The sequence below is a fragment of the Ursus americanus genome, chromosome 25 (genome assembly GCF_024610735.1).
Source record: "Ursus americanus isolate L20-20 chromosome 25, mUrsAme1.1.p, whole genome shotgun sequence".
NCBI lineage: Eukaryota > Metazoa > Chordata > Mammalia > Carnivora > Ursidae > Ursus > Ursus americanus.
Genome location: NC_142151.1, coordinates 4,172,181 through 4,188,395, shown reverse-complemented (window position 1 = coordinate 4,188,395; position 16,215 = coordinate 4,172,181). Strand labels below are relative to the sequence as shown.

Genomic DNA, 16,215 nt, shown 5'->3' with positions numbered 1-16,215 from the left:
ATCTTTTATTTTCTTGACAGCAGTGCTGAATTTTTTTTTTTTTAAGATTTTATTTATTTGTCAGAAAGAGAGAGGGAACAGGGAGAGTGGCAGACAGAGGGAGAAGCCGGCTCCTTGCTGAGCAAGGAGCCCGATGCAGGACTCAATCCCAGGACCCTGGGATCATGACCTGGGCCAAATGCAGACACTTAACTGACTGAGCCACCCAGGCGTCCCTGAATTTTTTTTTTTTTTTATAGCAGACAGACTGGATAGATGAAATACACATTAGATAGCCATATATTTAAGCACTCTCAGCCATACCAGCCTCCTTTGTTGGTCTTATAGTATTTCTATTTTGAAATGGGGGTAAATTTTATTATGTACCAGCAGACAATGGCTCTGCTGTTCTGTAGGCTGTTGTTAGAGACACTGAATAGGTATTGACTGGGCTGTCTCTGTTACTTAGTGATAAGTGTCTCTGATTAATTTTGCAAATTCACTTATTATTTCTCTAAATCAAGGTTGTATTGAAAATGTCTCAAGGGATCATGGAATTTTAGGTTTCCTTATATAAAATGAAGTATAAAAATAACTGGTATTTACAGAAATCAAGTTATAAATTATATGGTAATAGCAGTTTTTTTAAATGCAAGTTGTATAGGTGACCGACATTAAATTTTATGCTTGTTCTATATCTAACCCCACAAATATGATTAACTGATTAAACATAATGACTATAGGATGAGTAGGTAGAAAACACAGCCAAACACTGTTGATTCAAAAGTTGCTCACTAGAGGCTCAGGACTAAAACCAGTGTTTCAGAGTTCTTTGGCTTCAGACTGTTAGGTGCAGCACTGCCATAAGAGCAGATAAAAATTTATATAAGCAATTACTTGATAAAAGTAAAAAAAATTGAGTTTTAAGAAAAGGCATTTGAGACACTACACTAATAAATGTATCTTTATTTTCAGATGCACACTCAAGCTCAAAATCTCCTTCTTAAATGAGTTTGCCATGTTAATTTAATAGCACTGAGAAAGACCAATATCACTTTTCCATATTCTTAGTATAGTATCTACTGTGTTTTCAATTTTTCACCATTTTTCTAAGATAAAATTCACATACCACAAAATTTATCATTTAAATACTTAAAGGTATACAATTCAGTTTTTTAATATATTCATATTGAACCTTTCCGTCACCCCCAAAAATAAATCCCATACCCATTGGCAGTCACTCTCCTTTCCCCCTATCAGCCACTAATCTACTTTATGTCTCAGGATTTGGTTTGCCTGTTGTGGACATTTTTACAAATGGAATCATATGATATATGACCTTTTGTGTTATACTTTGTTTTTCTGTTATGCCTTTTGTATTATGCTTTTTTTAAAATTTTATTTATTTATTATTTTTTTTAATGGTTTTTTATTATATTATGTTAGTCACCATACAGTACATCCCCGGTTTCCGTTGTAAGGCTCGATGATTCATTAGTTGCGTATAACACCCAGTGCACCATTCAATACGTGCCCTCCTTACTACCCATCACCGGTCTATCCCATTCCCCCACCCCCCCTCCCCTCTGAGGCCTTCAGTTTGTTTCTCATAGTCCGTAGTCTCTCATGTTTCATTCCCCCTTCTGATTACCCCCCCTTTCTTTATCCCTTTCTTCCCCTACTGGTCATCCTAGTTCTTATGTTCCATAGATGAGAGAAATCATATGATAGTTGTCTTTCTCTGCTTGACTTATTTCACTTAGCATTATCTCCTCCAGTGCCGTCCATGTTGCAGCAAATGTTGAGAACTCGTTCTTTCTGATAGCTGAGTAATATTCCATTGTATATGTGGACCACAACTTTTTAATCCAGTCATCTGTTGAAGGGCAGCTCGGTTCCTTCCACGATTTAGCTATTGTGGAGATTGCTGCTATGAACATTGGGGTGCATATGGCCCGTCTCTTTACTACGTCTGTATCTTTGGGGTAAACACCCAGTAGTGCAATGGCTGGATCATAGGGTAGCTCAATTTTTAACTTTGTAAGGGACCTCCACACTGTTTTCCAGAGTGGCTGTACCAACTTGCATTCCCACCAACAATGTAGGAGGGATCCCCTTTCTCCACATCCTCTCCAACAATTGTTGTTTCTTGCCTTGTCTATTTTTGCCATTCTAACTTGGCGTAAGGTGGTATCTCAGTGTGGTTTTGATTTGAATTTCCTTGATGGCTAATGATTTTGAACATTTTTTCATGTGTCTGTTAGCCATTTGTATGTCTTCATTAGAAAAGTGTCTGCTCATATCTTCTGCCCATTTTTTGATTTGTTTATTTGTTTCTCGTGTATTGAGTTTGAGAAGTTCTTTGTAGATCTTGGATACCAGTCCTTTATCTGTAGTGTCATTTGCAAATATATTCTCCCATTCCGTGGGCTGCCTCTTAGTTTTTCTGACTGTTTCCTTGGCTGTGCAGAAACTTTTAATCTTGATGAAGTCCCATAAATTCATTTTATCTTTTGTTTCTCTTGCCTTTGGGGATGTGTCATGAAAAAGGTTGCTTTGGCCGATGTCGTAGAGGTTGCTGCCTATGTTCTCCTCTAGAATTTTGATGGATTCCTGTCTCACATTGAGGTCTTTCATCCATTTGGAGTTTATTTTTGTGTATGGTGTGAGAGAGTGGTCAAGTTTCATTCTTTTGCATGTAGCTGTCCAATTTTCCCAGCACCATTTATTGAAGAGACTGTCTTTTTCCCACCGGATGTTTTTTCCTGCTTTATCAAATATTAGTTGCCCAAAGAGCTGAGGGTCCATTTCTGGGTTCTCTGTTCTGTTCCATTGGTCTATGTGTCTGTTTTTGTGCCAGTACCATGCTGTCTTTGTGATCACAGCTTTGTAGTACAGCTCGAAATCCGGCATTGTGATGCCCCCAGCTTTGTTTTTCCTTTTCAACAGTTCCTTGGAGATTCGGGGCCTTTTCTGTTTCCATACAAATTTAAGGACTATTTGTTCCAGTTCTTTGAAAAATGTCCTCGGTATTTTGATCGGGATAGCATTGAAAGTGTAGATTGCTCTGGGTAGCATGGACATTTTAACCATGTTAATTCTTCCGATCCATGAGCATGGAATATCTTTCCATCTTTTTATGTCTTCCTCAATGTCTTTCAAGAGTGATTTATAGTTTCTAGAATATAGGTCCTTTACGTCTCTGGTTAAGTTAATTCCAAGGTAACGTATGGTTTTGGTGCTATTGTATATGGGATGGATTCCCTAATTTCTCTTTCTTCGGTCTCGTTATTTGTGTATAGAAATGCAACTGATTTCTGAGCATTGATTTTGTATCCTGCCACGTTACTGAATTGCTCTATAACTTCTAATAGTTTCGGAGTGGCTTCTTTTGGGTTTTCCATATAGAGTATCATGTCATCTGCAAAGAGAGACATTTTGACTTCTTCTTTGCCGATTTGAACACCTTTGATCCCTTTTTGTCGTCTGATTGCTGTTGCAAGGACTTCTAGTACTATGTTGAATAATAGTGGCGAGAGTGGGCATCCTTGTCGAGTTCCTGATCTTAAGGGGAAGGCTTCCAGCTTTTCCCCATTGAGAATAATATTTGCAGTAGGCTTTTCATAGATGGCTTTTATGAGATTGAGAAATGTACCCTCTATTCCTACACTCTGAAGGGTTTTAATCAGGAAAGGATGCTGTATTTTGTCAAATGCTTTTTCAGCATCAATTGAGAGGATCATATGGTTCCTGAGTCTTTTCTTGTTGATATGATGTATCACACTGATTGATTTGCGAATATTGAACCACGCTTGCATCCCAGGTATGAATCCCACTTGATCATGATGGATAATCCTTTTAATGTACTGTTGGATTCTATTAGCAAGTATCTTGTTGAGGATTTTGGCATCCATATTCATTAGGGAAATCGGTCTGTAATTCTCCTTTTTGAGGGGGTCTCTGCCTGGTTTGGGGATCAAGGTAATATTGGCCTCATAGAATGAGTTTGGTAGCTTTCCTTCTGTTTCTATTTTTTGAAATAGCTTTAGGAGAATAGGTATTATTTCTTCTTTGAATGTTTGGTAGAATTCCCCAGGAAAACCGTCCGGGCCTGGAGTTTTGTTATTTGGAAGGTTGTTTATCACTGACTCAATTTCTTCATAATTAATTGGCCTGTTTAAGAAATCAGTTTCTTAAAAAAAAAAATCAATTTCTTCCTGTTTCAATCTTGGTAGTTTATAGGTTTCCAGGAAGGATTCCATCTCTTCCAGATTGCTTAGTTTATTGGCATATAGCTGTTGATAAAAATTTCTAATAATCCTTCCAATTTCAGTGGTGTTCGTCGTGACCTCTCCTTTTTCATTCATAATTTTAATAATCTGGGTCCTTTCTCTTTTCTTTTGGATAAGTCTTGCCAGTGGTCTGTCAATTTTATTGATTCTCTCAAAGAACCAGCTTCTAGTCCTGTTGATCTGCTCTACTGTACTTCTGATTTCTGATTGATTGATTTCTGCTTTAATTTTGGTCAACTGCTTCCTCGTGCGTGGATTAGGCCTGTCCCTCTGTTGCTGTTCCAGCTTCTTGAGGTGAGAATATAAAAACTGCATTTTAGATTTTTCTATTCTTTTGAGTGAGGCTTGGATGGCTATGTATTTCCCCCTTAGGACTGCCTTTGCAGTATCCCATAGGTTTTGGACTGTTGTATTTTCATTCTCATTGGTCTCCATAAATTGTTTAATTTGAATTTTGATTTCCTGGTTTATCGAATCATTCTTGAGCAGGATGGTTCTTAGTCTCCAAGTGTTTGAGTTTCTTCCAAATTTTTCCTTGTGGTTGAGTTCCAATTTCAGAGCGTTGTGGTCTGAGAATAGGCAGGGGATAATTTCAATCTTTTGGTATCGGTTGAGACCTGTTTTGTGTCCCAGAACATGGTCTATTCTTGAGAGTGTTCCATGGGCATTAGAATAGAATGAGTATTCTTTGGTTCTGGGGTGTAGTGTTCTATATATATCTATGAGGTCCAATTCGTCGAGTATGGCATTCAAAGCCTTTGATTCTTTGCTTAGTTTTTGCCAGGGTGTTCTGTCTATTTCTGAGAGTGGAGTGTTGAGGTCCCCTACTATTAATGTATTTTTATCTATATGTCTCTTTATTCTGGTTAAGAGTTGGCTTGTGTATCTTGCTGCTCCCCTGTTGGGGGCATATATATTTATAATTGTCATATCCACTTGTTGAATACTTCCTTTAAGAATAATATAGTGCCCTTCTGCGTCTCTAACTATAGTCTCTAGTTTAAAATCCAATCTGTCTGATATGAGAATTGCTACCCCAGCTTTCTTTTGAGGTCCATTTGCGTGAAAGATGGTACTCCATCCCCTTACTCTCAGTCTGAATGCATCTTTGGGTTCGAAATGAGTCTCTTGTAGACAGCAAATGGATGGGTCATTTCTTTTTATCCAATCTGCAACCCTGTGGCATTTATGGGACCATTTAGGCCATTTACATTGAGACTGAATATTGAGAGATATGATTTTAATGATGCCATGTTGCCTGTAAAGTCTTTGTTTCTACAGATTGTGACTTTCTGTTTTGTATCACTCTTGGGGCCTTTTTACCTTTATAGAACCCCCCTTAATATCTCCTGTAGGGCTGGTTTCGTGGTTACGAAATTGGTTAATGACTGGCGATTCTGAAATGTCTTTATTTCTCCATCAATTCTGAATGACAGCCTTGCTGGATAAAGGATCTTGGCTGCATGTTTTTCTCTGAAAGAGCTTTAAAAATGCTCCCCCAACCCTTTCTCTCATTCCAGGTCTGTGTAGACAGGTCTGATGTAATTCTGATGCCTTTGCCTTGGTACGTGAGAAATTTCTTTGCCCTGGCCGCTTTCAATACTGTATCCTTGGATCTAATATTTGCGAATTTCACTATGACGTGACATGGCGTAGGTTTGTCGTGGTTGAGCTTGGGAGGGGTCCTCTCTACCTCTTGGACACGAATGTTTGTTTCCCTCGCTAGATTAGGGAAGTTTTCAGCTACAATTTGTTCAAATATCTCTTCTAGATCTCTTTTTCTCTCCACCCCCTCAGGGATGCCAATGATTTTGACATTGGAACGTTTCATTGAGTCAGTAATCTCCCGTAACCTACATTCGTGGGCTTGGATTTTTTTAAGACCATCTTCTGTTTTCGTTTTTTCCTCTAATAACCCATCCTCCAATTCACTAACCCTTTCCTCTGCTTCGGTGACCCTGGCCGTCAGAGCCTCTAGTTTGCCTGCATTTGGCTCATAGAATTTTTAATTTCTGTCAGATTCGCTCTCATTTCTGTCCTTAGGGATTCTATATTCTCAGTAACCTTTTCGTTAATACTTTTTTCAATTCTACTCATCATTTTGACCATCGTTACTCTGAATTCCATTTCTGATAATTTGGTTACATCCATATCCATTATTTCTGTGGCAGAGGCCACAGACTCACTGTCTTTTCTTTGCTGTGGGGGGCTTCTCCTTCTTGTCATTCTGATGAGGAGAGGTTGCGGGGTTGTCCAGAGCCCAAATTATTGACTGGGTCCCAGGCCGTGCCCCTTGTTTTATAGGGATCTTAGGGATGTGGGCTTCTTCTTTAAAGATTTTATTTATTTATTTATCTGAGAGAGACAGACAGTCTGCAAGAACGGGAACAGAAGCAGGGGCGTGGGAGAGGAAGAAGCAGGCTCCCAGCGGAGGAGCCCGATGAGGGACTCCTTTCTGGAATGCCGGGATCACGCCCTAAGCCGAAGACAGGCGCTCCATGACTGCACCACCCAGGCGCCCCGGGTTGTGGGCTTCTTGATTTTTCAGCCTGCCTTCTGTGTTCTGGGGGAGGGCCCTGCCGCACCGATACTCAGGCATCCCTGTTTGGGTAGAGTCTCTGTGTCCTCTGCGAGGGGGGATGGGGATGGGCACGCTGTGAGCCGGTATTTCCAGGCTTTTGTTCTCTGGCGGCTTTCCCTGGCGGTTTGCTTTGCCTCTTCTGAGAGTCAGAGCAGCAGAGGCTGGATTGTCACAGAACAGAGGGATTGCGGCCCATTCTCCACTGATGTTCTGGCCACTTTAACTCTATTACTGTTGGTGCTGCTCAACCCTGCAGCGTCACGGGATGTGCGCCCCACACCCGGCGTCCCTGCCCTCACTTCCAGGCCCGGCGTGTCTCTGTCCTTTGTGTTTCTAACGCCGCCAGCCGCCAGCCACCCCCGCGCGCTCCCGGATCTCCAGATCTCAGTCTATGCCCGGTGAGCACACCGGGATTCCAGAGTTTCGTGAGAAGCCTGGTGGCGCGCGCACCTGGTTCAGGGTCTCAGTCTGCTGTTTCGCGGGTGCCGACTGCAAGTCCGCCCGCTCCCCTCTGCAGGAGGCCCGCCAGCCGCCCCGCATGCGCTCTGGGAGCTCCCGGTCTCAGTCTGGATCCCGTGAGCACACCGGGATTCCAGTGTTCCGCGAAATGCCTGGTGGCGCGCGCTCCCGGCTCACCGGTCTCAGTCCCCTCTCTCACGGGGGCCGTCCGTGAGTCCGCCCGCTCCCCGGTGCAGGTGGCTGCCGTTTCCCGGCGCCTGAACGCGGCGGCTCCCTCCCCCTTCCGTTTGTCTTCCGATATCTGTGCACGTTTCACGGCTCCCCACTTCGTACCTCAATACTCAGCGCTGGAGATGTTCATTTGTAGAGATCCAGATGTATCTTCCTGCGTCGCAGGCTGATTCCGTGGTTGTTTAGGCTGGTCTGGTACCTATCCAGCTCGACTCAGGGGACCGGCTGAAAAAGGGGTCCCCTACTCCTCCGCCATCTTAACTCCTCCACTTTTCATCTCTTTCTTGCTGTTATTAGTCATTGTCCTTCACGTCACTGTATGTGGGCTTTTTTTCCCACTACATGTTGGGAAATGCCAAACTCATTTTCACGGTGTTCTTGCCAATATGAACAGGGAGTGGGAGGCCACTGACCTGGGACCTTGGCATGAGTACCGCTGAGTACAACACCGGGCAGTCTTCTTTCTTCACCTGCAGAAACTACTACCAGATCGGAGATAGATAGTCACAGGGCTTGAGCACCTGGCGGGTACAGACACGGTTGGTGAAAGGGTTTCCATTGAAAATGGAAGCCAGCATACCGCTGTATTAAACTTTGACGTAGCAGAATGTTTTCAAGGTTTATCCATGTTGTAGCATGTATCAGCATTTCATTTCTTTTTTATGGCTGAATAATATTCCATTGTATGGCTGTACCACATTTGTTATGTTTAACAAATTTTATTTCTTCCTCCTTTTCTCATCATTAAACTGTTTGAGCCTATAGCCACCCTCCCTTCCGGAGAGGGACTGGGAATGAGAGGATGAAATATATATTGTCTTAAAAGATACTGTCCCAGAGCTGATTTATCAAGTTTTTGTTTATACATATTGTAAGGATAGCATAGCATATGGAACATTGTAGGCTTTTAATAATATTTTGAAGAATAAATGATTTTTAATTAAAGGAATCCCAGATATTGTCAGTCAGACACTATGTTAAGTTTGAAAGGTTGAATTTACCTTGCAAAAGAGGAATGAAACTTAAGCCCACCTTTGAAGTATTAACAAAATTATCCTAAAAGGAAATTGAATCATAGCAAATAGAAACTGATAAACATGTAAAAGCAGTACATTTTACAAGATGAGCAAAAGTATTTGGTACAAATAGAGCTGGAAACAATGACTTTAATAGTTAGAAAAAGTCAAAATTGCAGGATACGAAGTGCATTCGAGAAAGTCTTCTATACACATACTTTTCCATCAATTCTCAAATCTCATATTTGTAATTTCTTTTTGTTTAAAAAGATTTATTTATTTACTTTAGAGAGAGAGCACGAGCAGGAGGGGCAGAGAGGAGGGAGAGAGAATCTCAGGCAGACTCAGCACTGAGTGTGGAGCCCTATGCAGGGCTCATCCCAGGACCATCAGATCACGACCTGAGCTGAAACCAAGAGTTGGACACTATCCAACTGTGCCATCCAGGTGCCCCTCATAGTTGTAATTTCTGAACACCTGTTTTATAAGTAACTCTTTCCATTATGAGGCTAAGTCTGTATTTTGTTGAAGTGTTTCACCATAATTTTTACCCTATGATCACTCACACTTTCTTCTCTGATATTTCATAGAGAAAACCAGATCATAATTTCATTTGTTAATACCTCAAATGTTTCGAGGCGCCTGGGTGGTTCACTTGGTTGGGCGGCTGCCTTTGGCTTAGGTCATGATCCCACGGTCCTGGGATCGAGCCCCACATCAGGCTCCCTACTTGATGGGCAGCCTGCTTCTCCCTCCCCACCGTTTGTGCTCTCTTTCACACACTCTCTCCTTCTCTCTCTCAAATAAATGAATAAAATCTTTTAAAAAAAAATACCTCAAATGTTTCGGGACAGTTCCTGATTCATGAGTCCTTTCTCATTGAGAACCCATCATTTTCAGTTTTTAGAGCTATAGGTTTCCTTTGCTATCCACAAGCAGAGCATTCCTTTGGAATCTTTTATAAGTTGAAAAGGCACAAAGTGAAGGAATAATTAGTATTAACTTACATTTATATTAAAGTATTTTGAGTACTCTCAAACCCCAAAAATAACCACTTTCAGGCTTTTGTAATACCTTAGGACATATCTTGCTAACAGACGCATAAAATAAGTCAAGATAAAGCACAGGTGTTCATAGGCACAATTCAAAGCTATAGTATCTTGATGCTGAATGTAGCTCCCAGGGGAAGGACTCGACATTGCCATTCTTGGTGCTCAAGGTATGTACTGTGTCTATACTGGCTTACTGCAAAACAAGCACTGAATTCTGTTTTCACTATTTGCCCTTTTTCATAAAAGCGAAAGTCCTCTTTGGTTAGTGAAAACAGGTATTAATGTAGGTCTTTCTTAAAAGCAAAGTGGCATAATGCAAACTTTCAAAAACAAGGATACCTATTCCTTTAGATTTCTTGAGTGAAGGGACTTATATGCATAATTGGAAAAGGGAGGTGCTCAGCAATTGTTTTCTTGACCTAGAGGAGACTAAAAAGGAAGAAAAATCATAACTGACGATAAAGAACTTTATAATACTATACAACATTGCAAAGGCCTGGTAGAGGTTTGAGTTTCTATCCATTAAGATCTTTTGAGGAAAATAAGATAGCAGTTACCTACTTGAATGATTTAGCTCAGTGGCTGTCAAACTCTTTTCATCAGGACTCTTTTATACTCCTAAAAATTATTGAGGACCCAAAAGAGCTTTTGTTTATTTGTGTTATGTCTATTTTACCATATTAGAAATTAACACCAAATTTTATAATGTATTGATTAATAATATAATAAGCCCAGTATATATTGACATCAGTAACATTTTTGCAAAATATGATTTTTTCTAAAACTAATTTTAAAGATTTAGTGAAAAGAGCAGCATTTTTACATTTTTGCAACTCTCTTTAATGTCTGATCAGAAAGAAGACATTTGGGTTCTCCTATCTGCTTCTGTATGAAATCAGTTGCAGTATTTTTTATTTGGTTGAAATGTATAAAGAAAATCTGGCCTCATGCAGATATGTCGTTGGAAAAGAAGTACCTTGTAGGTCCCCTGATAGAGTTTTGAATACTACACGTTGAGAGTCTCTAATTAGATCTTTGCTATGCAAAGTGTAGTTCCCAGGCCAACAGAATTGGTATCCTAGGGCACTTGTTGAAAATGTAAAATTTTGACTCCATCCCAGACAGATCAAATCAAAACCTGCATTTTACAATATCCAAAGATGATTCGTGTGTACGTTAAAGTTTGAGAAGTGTGAATGGGAACAGTGATCATTTGAGGTCCTTTCTGGTTTTGTGTACCATAGACTAAATAATGTAATACCAAAACGTTAATTGAAAATTACTATTCCGTCATTCATGAAACTTTTTTACTAGCATTATAAGTAACCAGAATGATTTAGAAGTTTTAACCTGTTTAATTGCATTTTTTCTTATTTAGGAATTGCTTTTTTAAAACAACAGAAAGCTCAAGCTGTAGAAAAGATGGAATAAAAAGCTTGGGGAGTTCTTTAAGTCATTTGGAACTATGTTAGAATCCATAGTTTCCAGGGGCTCCTGCGTGGCTTAGTTGGTTAAGCATGTGACTCTTGATTTTGGCTTAGGTCATGATCTCAGGGTCGTGGGGTTGAGCCCTAGCGTGGCACCCACTTAAGATTCTGTCTCTCTCTTTCCCTCTTCCCCACTCTAGCACACACGTGTGCACGCTCTCTCTTAAAAAAAAAAGAAAAAAAAAATCCTTAGTTTCTAAGCATACTGCAGGCATTCACTTGTGCTTTATTTTTTCCTCTCAGCTGTGAAAATGTAGTTCTGTGTTATCTATAGTCCCTTATTCTGTTCTGTCAGTCATTATATTTCTTATCTGGGAAATGTCTTGATTTCATGAACCTCCATCCCCATCTTCTGGCTTCCAATGAAGAAGAAAAACAGTTGTGTCCTTTTTCAGTTTTCTAAAGTTTTTCTCATGTTTTGGGTGCCAAGATAAACAAGGGGGATTGAACTGAATCCCTAGATTATACAGTGATTTAATAATTTAATAATTATTATATAAGTGATGACTCTCGTGGTAAAATACACCTTGAGTCAGCCTTGGTTATAAATTTAATTTTTTTAAGGTAAATATTAGCATCAGTGCCTAACTATTGCACATTTATTAAGGAAGCATGCTTGGTTATCTGTTGAGAGAATATAGGGCTCCCTAGTGTAAATTTACCCCACCCTGCCATTCCCTTCACCACCACCACCAGCCAATGCCCTTACCACTCCATATTTCTGGTTTCCATCCCAGATCTACTCTGTATACCCTATTAGTAATCAGTAAACATTGAAGTAGTAATTACACTAAAGCAGATGGATTTTATAGACACAAAGAAGGGGATTTGATCTCCTTCAGAGGGCCAAAGACAGTATTCCTGAAAAAGTATGTTTAAGTTGAGAACTTAATTGGCCGTCTGTCACAGAGGTGGCAGATTTTATATGAAGTAATTATCGGTAACTTTAGCCCCCTGGCACTCTTTACCAGAAATATTTTAGAATTCTTAGAAGAAAGTCGTCGGTATCATTCCCTCTTCTATGTTCCCATCAGATTCTACCTCTGTTTTATTACTATAATAATTATTATATTGATATTAACTATTGTCCCCCCATTAGAACTGAGCCCTTCAAGGACAGGTTTCTTTTTTCCTCTGTAGATCAGTTCAGTACTACATGTCTGACCCTGCAGTGGTGCACTGTCCTACAAATAGTGGGTGATAGCAATATAAATATTAATAAATATACATCCTTTGTGCCAGACATTGCATTAAATACTTCGCATATGTTATATAATTTAATTCTTCCAACAGCCTGGAGTGGGAAGTGAGTAAATTCTACTCTTATCAGCATTTTGTAAATAAAGGTCTAAAGCCCAAGAAGGCTAACCCAGATTACATATCTAGAAGATAACAGAGCATTCTGTTATTTCTGTTATTATCTGATCCCAGATCCTTTGTTCATATCAAAATACTATACCAAATCCATAACTGTCAATTACAGTGTCAGTCTGTGACCTAGGAGTATTTAAACCTGTCTGTGTAAGTGCTGATGTGGAGGGGGTAAATGTAGACTGTGGTTTAACAGTTATGTTCTACAGTGCACTGATAATAAATTGTTACATGTCATTGTTCTGTACATGCAATGTACAGGTCTGTACCTGAAATGTTACTTGCTCAGAGAGGCTTTCCCTTCCCACCCTCTCAAAAATATTTTTCAGTGTACTCACACTTTATTTCTATTCCTTCTTGTTATTTTCTTCATGGCTTTTATCACAGCCTTACAGTGTTCATCTAAAGCCCCAATTAGAATACAAATTCTGTGGGTTGGGGGTTTTATTTGACTTGTTCTTTGCTCTATTCTAGTGTTTAGAGATCGATAAGTCATAGGCACTCGGTTTTTGTAAAATGAATACAGAACTATAGAGAGTGAAAGCCAATTTTACGTTGCCTATGGAGGTCCTGGGCTCTGGAGTTAGGTCTGCTTAAGTTTAAATCCCAGCAATGTCATTTCCTAGCTGTGATACCTTGGGCAAGTTATTTAACTTCTCTGAACCTAAGGGGTTTATGAGGATTAAATGAGAAATGCATGTAGAACATAGTCAAGTGCCTGACATGTAGTTATCAGTCAGTACTTAGTAGGTATTGCTGTTGTTATCATTATCATCGTGATGACATGCTTGGTAGTGTAGTAAGTTGTCTCTTGTTGCATTCTTTATCCAGTGACATTCAGTAATTTGCACTTACTAAAATGTGTTTAATTAAAGTCAAGTTTTAGAGGAGAGTTAATGAGCTAACATTTATTTTTAATCTTGCTTCTTGCCAATAACCTTGGAAAGTGCTTTACGTATACTATCTTATTTTTATCCTGGTAAGTAGATAATATCTTCATTTCACGGATAAGAAAATAGAATCAGACGTTAAGCATTTTGTCCCAAGGACATGAAGGAGAAATAGTAGTAATAATAATAATAATAGTGGTGCTGATGGTGCTGTCAGAAATCAAGCATCTCTAAAATGACATTAATACAAACCTTAAATTTTTTTCTTTGCCAGTTTTTGCTTTTTTAACTTTTTATTAGACCTCAAGGGGAAAAAAGTCTGAACATAAAAAAAATTAGGGTACACGGACAGCATAAGATTGGTATTACATGTTTGAGCCCAGTGTAGAGGGTTCATGATCCCTGTTTAAAGGAGAAAGACTTCAGTTATCTTGAAAATCTGCCATTGGTAATGAGAAAATCCAAATACAAGTAGTAATATCCTTAGCACAGTTTTTGTCTGCTATTAAAAGAATACAAACTACAGTAAGCAATGGCATCAATTTTTTATATGAAGGATAGTGCACTTGAGGTTGGAGCCACACACAAGCTTTCATGTATCCAGAGAGTAATGAGCCTTGGGGAATCATGAGGTAAACTAATTTCCTTTGATAGAACTAGCTAGAGTTGGTAGAGAGTTTGAAGAGGTTTGTTTTCCAATGGGATCATAAGGTATGTTCAAATTCCTGTAAACTAATGGTTCATACCAATAAGAATCTGGCTGAATCCAGCCTTATAACAACCAAGTTAGAAATAATGGGGATTTTTAATTACTTTGTTTGTGTAATTTGACTTTGTCACTGATTCTGTTAGCCATTGGATTGCAAGGTTTGAACATTCTGTCTGGGAAAAACAGAATTAAAGTAGCTAAGGTGAAATTCCTTTTAGTTTTTTATATAACAGATTACAGTTCACCCCACTTTTTTTTACAGAAACAAGTGAGGCTGATTCCTGATTAGATAGTGAGTGAAAAATTGAGGAAAACTGTATTTTTTTCTTTAGCAGCTGGAATTTTTTATGCTATCCCAGAGATCTAAATCCACTGGAATTAGCTGAAAATGGTTCCTTTGTAAGTTTTATTCCTGTTATCATCCAATAAATTTGGATTCTACATGTAAAAGAAAACTTTGTGTATCATGGTCTCTATCTTGGGAACATTTTGCATGATTTTCAGAGGCATTCCATTATTCTGTGATTTGATTAATATTAAAGGTTCTTAATCAGACTGTTAATCTTAAATCAAACAGTTTTGGGTATCTTTCTTAATGTTTTAGGTACTTAAGAAAAATTGTGAAGTCCTTATTTCAGAATTTCTCAAACAGCTGGGGTTTTTTATACTCACTGAATGTTGATCTGTAATTCATAAGCCGTTAGACTATAGAATAAAAACCAGTGGGATATAGAGAGATGGTTTCTATATTTAAGTACATTATAGCAATAATGAGTTTCCTGGTATCTTATAAACAACTTAATGCCAAAAGATTCGTCTATAGATGCTTCGTAGCTGCTGCCTTCTCATTATATATGATTTGTGGTATACCTTGAAAAGAAGTGTAGAACTCAGTTGGGTAAAAAAGGGAGGAGTAGAAAGACTATTCTTGTCGGTGAAAATATGCACTAAGTATTTGGTAAACAAGTAACCAGTTTGACTGGACTTATTTTGGAGAGAGAAGAGTAGAGAAGAAGGTAGAATTTGGATTGTGAGGGTTTTTTTGCACCAGATTAAAGAAATTAAAAAGGACTATAACATGGACTAGAAGTAACATTAAACTAAGCATTGTGGAATCTGGTTTCTAGGTTTTGCTTTACCATTGACAAGGCCCTTACCAACAGGCCTTTACCCACAGAAACAGACTGTTTTATTCTGGGTGCTGAAGATAATACAGTGTATCTGGCAGGTATCTAATAATGACTAGAGTAGACTAGACGAGATACTTCATAGATGCCAGTTGAATTAATTAATTGATTCTAGCTTTGACATGGCATTAATCTCTTTGGGCCGAAATTGTCTCATTTGAACATGGAGGGACTCTCACTCATATTCTTTCCAGATCTGTGATCCTAAGGCCGTCTTAGATATGGAGAACTCTTAACCAGTTTTGAGTAGTGTGATGTGAGTTAAATGATGTCAGGTGACTGGAAATGGCTAAATGTTAGATGATTAAATGAAGCCAGACGATTGAGCTGGTCACAATATAAAATACAAATTGGAGATGGAGAGAATGGAAACAGTGGAGCCCATCTTAAATTGGTTAAGTTCAAAGAGGTGAGGTATTGATAATCTGGACTTGGGTGGTCACAGTTGTTATGCAAAAGAAGCAATGATTTTGAGAGGTAACAAAGAAATTAGTAAAAATCTAATTTTGCCTGGCCAGAGATCTTTGACTATTGGAGGGACAGTTAGGAGTGTTAGTAGCAGAAATGTTTACCAGTTGCTTTTTTATCTTTGTTTAAAGAGCTCATAGAGAATAATAGTACTTAAATATTTTGGGAGAAGAAGCATCTAAGAATGAGTGTTTAATATTCTGAATCATGGAAATAGGGATGATACCATTGAAAGAAATGAGGAAATGCAGACAAAAGCACTGACTTTAAGAGGAATTAGAGCTTAGATGTGTAAACTGTTGTCCATATGTGAATGGTATTTTTATTGTATATGTTGAAAATTCTTATTTTGATATATAGAAAAGACAGGTCTTTATAGATCTAGATATTTGTGCCTGCGTTATAACTTTGTCAAAAAAAAAAAAGCAATCTTGCTGTGGTTTTGTGTGTTGCCCAGCAGAGTTTTAAAAGCCAAGCAACAAGTCACCTGTTT

At 38.9% G+C, this 16,215-nt stretch overlaps 1 protein-coding gene across 13 annotated transcripts in view; it reads left to right on the top strand.

The window, feature by feature from the left end:
- The window catches only part of WNK1 (WNK lysine deficient protein kinase 1), a 151,751-nt gene that overhangs the window by 82,923 nt on the left and 52,613 nt on the right, over nucleotides 1-16,215 (top strand). The window lies entirely within an intron of this gene.